Source organism: Saimiri boliviensis, chromosome 3 (assembly GCF_048565385.1).
Source record: "Saimiri boliviensis isolate mSaiBol1 chromosome 3, mSaiBol1.pri, whole genome shotgun sequence".
NCBI lineage: Eukaryota > Metazoa > Chordata > Mammalia > Primates > Cebidae > Saimiri > Saimiri boliviensis.
This window is the reverse complement of record NC_133451.1, coordinates 96274854-96279127: the sequence shown is the minus strand read 5'-3', so window position 1 is coordinate 96279127 and position 4274 is coordinate 96274854. Positions and strand designations below refer to the sequence as shown.

At 36.3% G+C, this 4274-nt stretch overlaps 1 pseudogene; it reads right to left on the bottom strand.

Moving 5' to 3' along the window:
- Positions 1–2707: 2707 nt before the first annotated feature.
- On the bottom strand, positions 2708–3607 carry LOC101029576 (sodium/potassium-transporting ATPase subunit beta-3 pseudogene; annotated as a pseudogene).
- Positions 3608–4274: the final 667 nt, after the last annotated feature.

Genomic DNA, 4274 nt, shown 5'->3' with positions numbered 1-4274 from the left:
CATCACCCTACCTGACTTCAAACTATGCTACAAGGCTACAGTAATCAAAACATGGTTCTGGTAACACAACAGAGATATAGACCAATGGAACAGAACAGAGGCCTCAGTAATAATGCCACACATTTAAAACCATCTGATCTTTCACAAACCTGTCAAACACAAGCAATGGGGAAAGGATTCCCTATTTAATAAATGGTGTTGGGAAAACTGGCTAGCCCTATGCAGAAAGGTGAAACTGGATCCTTTCCTTATACCTTATACAAAAAAATAACTCCAGATGAATTAAAGATTTAAACAGAAGACCTAACACCTTAAAAACCCTAGAAGAAAACCTAGGCAATACCATTCAGGACATAGGCGTAGGCAAGGAATTCATGACTAAAACACCAAAAGCAATGGCAATAAAAGCCAAAATTGACAAATGAGATCTAATTAAACTAAAATGCTTCTGCACAGCAAAAGAAACAGTCATTAGAGTGAGCCAGCAACTAAGAATGGCAATTTTGCAAACTACCCATCTAACAAAAGGCTAATATCCAGAATATACAAAGTACTTAAATTTACTAGAAAAGAACACACTCCATCAAAAGTGCTTTATGCTGAAAACCTTAAATAAACTAGGTATCAACGGAATGTATCTCAAAATAATAAAAGCTGTTTATGTCAAACCCACAGCCAATATCATACTGAATGGGCAAAAACTGGAAGCATTCCCTTTGAAAACTGACGATAGACAAGGATGCCCTCTGTCACCACTCCTATTCAATATACCATTGGAAGTTCTAGCCAGAGAAATTAGGTAGAAAAAAAAAAAAAAGAAAGAAAAGAAAAGAAAAAAGAAAGAAAGAAAGAAAAGAAAAAAAGAAAGCATATTCAATTAGGAAAAGAGGAAGTCAAATTGTCTCTATTTGCAGACAACATGATCATGTGTTTAGAAGACCCAATAGTCTCAGGCCAAAACCTCCTTAAGCTGATAAGTAACTTCAGCAGTCTCGGGATACAAAATCAGTGTGCAGAAATCACAAGCATCCTTATATAGAAATAACAGACAAATAGCCAAATCATGAGTGAACTCACATTCAAAATTGCTACAAAGAGAATAATATATCTAGGAATACAACTAACAAGGGATGTCAAGGACCTCTTCAAGGAGAACTACAAACCACTGCTCAAGGAAATAAGAGAAGACACAACTAGATTGAAAAAACCTCCCAGTGATTTTTATGGGTTTTTTGTGTCTCTATCTCCTTCAGTCAAAATAACAAATAAAAAGGTGAAATATATTTTAAAAAAGAATTATGTTAGCGTTGGTTTTATTCATTGCAATGATCCATTTTTTTTTTAAATCTGCATGGAATTATAAGCTTCAGTTATTAGTTTTTGTTTTAAGTTGAAAAATTTGATTCGGGTGTGTTCTTAATACTTTGATTCATGTCTATGTATTTTAAATTTCATAATTTTAGTTTTTTGTACTATATTCTCAGGAAATCCTTTTATGGTCTTTCAAGGCACTAAATTTTCATCTCTCTTTGTTCTTCTAATTATTGCTTTAAGCATAGTTTTGCAATTCTATTTTATTATCCATAAATTCATATTTCTCCATAAATTCAATCCTATTTGTGAGGCTTGGCTAACATAACCTGGGTTCAATTAGAACCCAGAAATTATACATGAAGCATCAAGCTATGTTTATGTTTTTTTGTGGATTTACATACTAAGATTCTTATGAATTTCATGTGTTACATAAAACTTTTTTCCTCTTCATGTTTTATCAGTATAATTTGTTAGTGCAAGATTTGGTTGAATGCTAATGACAAAATAATAGTTAAAATACTGCTGATATAATGTAGTAGTAAAGGTACTGTTGCATACTGTGGCCTTTGCCAGTTAAAAATATTCTATGTCTATATATTTTATAGAATTAAGACAGTCATCACTTTAATGGCTACGTATTTTTTATCAGGATATGCTTGATTTGTTTCAGAAGAAAAACGACATGTAGAGCAGCAGCTGCAATTGGAGACACTACTTGATTAAAATGGGTCAGGTAGTAAAGGAAATTAAAACTAATTTTAATTTCTATATTTCATTGACATTCTACATAGTTCAAACTGCCCAGTGAAAGATTAATACAAATCTAATTTAAAAATTTTGTGTCTTTCTGCTATTAGGTGGGGTTACCAATCTTTCTGACATTTCATAGTTGAGGTGGGGTTTTATAATTACTGTTATAATTTTGGGTGGGAGTGAAGGGTTATATGATTTACAACCGAACCTCTTTTTTAAAAAAATATTTTTCAAATACACTTTTATTTTCTTTTTTCCTTCCCCACATTCAGAACTTTTCCACACACCACACTTCTTGCAGCTATCAAGTCACTTGATGTTGGCCGGGTACCACTTTATCCCTAAAACTTTGTTAACATCAAAACATGATAGTTGACCAGTGTTATTTCCATAAAATATTTATATAGCACAGCATATTAAACTTTAGAGCTTGGCAATTAGACCACATAAAAAGAGGCCAAGACCCCCACACTACATGTTTGGAATCAGGTATTCACTGGTCCCTATCTGAAAACTGTACACTGGTTCAAGTGCAGCAGAGGCAACAGGCAGTTACTTCAGAGGACACGGAACACGATGATCTGGAAGAACGTTATGATGTTACTCAGTGTCATGTACCACACAGCTTTCTCCAAGATGGTCTCATAACTCTAGAATGGCAGGTCCAGCTGATGCAAAATGAAGACAGAGAACACAACATTTACTCTGTGGAGATATCCTACTCATACTATGCACATGTTGTGATTTTGAACATAACTTGTCCCAAAAACTTGTCATTGTCATGATCGTCCTGGCTTTTTAGGTTAGGTGATCCAGCAATCATGCACTCAACTATTACTTCTCAGTACTTTTAGGAGCCAAGGTCACCTGAACAGCAACTAATGGCTGTAGACACCCCACATGCAGTTTTTTCCCCATAATATGGGAAATATTTTAAGTCCATAATTCCGCTATGAGGATAAGTTGTTATATTTGTTTGATCTTCATGCTTCAAAACACAATCTATCCTGGCACTCCTTCTGGCTTTAATCCAATTATTTTGTTCATTTTCACAAGAATGCAAGGGTTTCCTTTAGAAAAGCCAAAACCAGGATCACTCATACCACTGCATGCTTGAAGTAACAAAAGAGGAAACTGACATGCAACATAAACTGGACCCTTCTGTTCAAAAAGTGCTCCATCAGGACAGGTTGTGGGAAACTTCTTAAGGTCTGCAATGTATGCCGCATAGAAAGTTGGGTCAGACATACTAAATGTATATTCCAATGCAGTTAACCGGTTTTGGAAAAACCGTAAGTCCTGGGCTAGGAATCTGATCACGATATTTTGGAACCTCATCGTTGAGAGTCTCAAGTATAACCCACATCGCGAACGAGAAGAATACAGCCAGGAACCCATAAAAAACTAGGCAGAAGAGCAGGATCAAACCCCAGCTCTTGGAGGTGCATCCCAGGAACTAAGTCTCCAGTCGTCGGGTTGTAGATGAAGAGCTTCCTCCGGCCAGGCTCTGGTTGAGGGGCTTCTTCTCGTTCTTTGTCATGATGTGCGTGCGAATGGCGAGGGGAGCGGCGGCTGCGAAGATGCAATTGAACCTCTTTATTTCCTTTTCCACAAGTGAAGAAGTCAGCAAAAAGTTGCTGTAATTATAGGAGTTAATTATTTAAGTATAGCCCCTGGAACTTGGGAAGTGACACCTTGTAGGATTCAAACTTTCACAATCAGACATATCATCTCTGCACAAGCTCTCTTTTTGCCCACTGACATCCACGTAAGTTGTGACCTGTTTCTCTTTGCCTTCTGCCCTGATTGTGAGGCCTCCCCAGCCATGTGGAACTGTGAGTTCAATTAAACTTTTCTTTTGTAAATTGGACAGTCTTGGGTATGCTTTTATCAGCAGTGTGAAAACAGACTAATACACCTGCCCTGAAACATCCTCCCCTGTGGTGATGTTGAGGAAATGCTAGACTATGAGAAGAGAAACATGGAATGGCAGACCATTCTGCAAGACTGAAGGGAAAGGAAGGGAATAAAAGAAATAATGCCTAATATCTAACTGAAAAGAGTTATTTCCATAATTATGTGCCAAGCAATGTCTTCTGTTTGCAATGTACATTCACATGTGAAGAACACAAATACATGTAAAAAATTTTATATTCACACAAGAACACAAGTACATGCTAAAAGTTTCATATTTACATGTGAAGAAC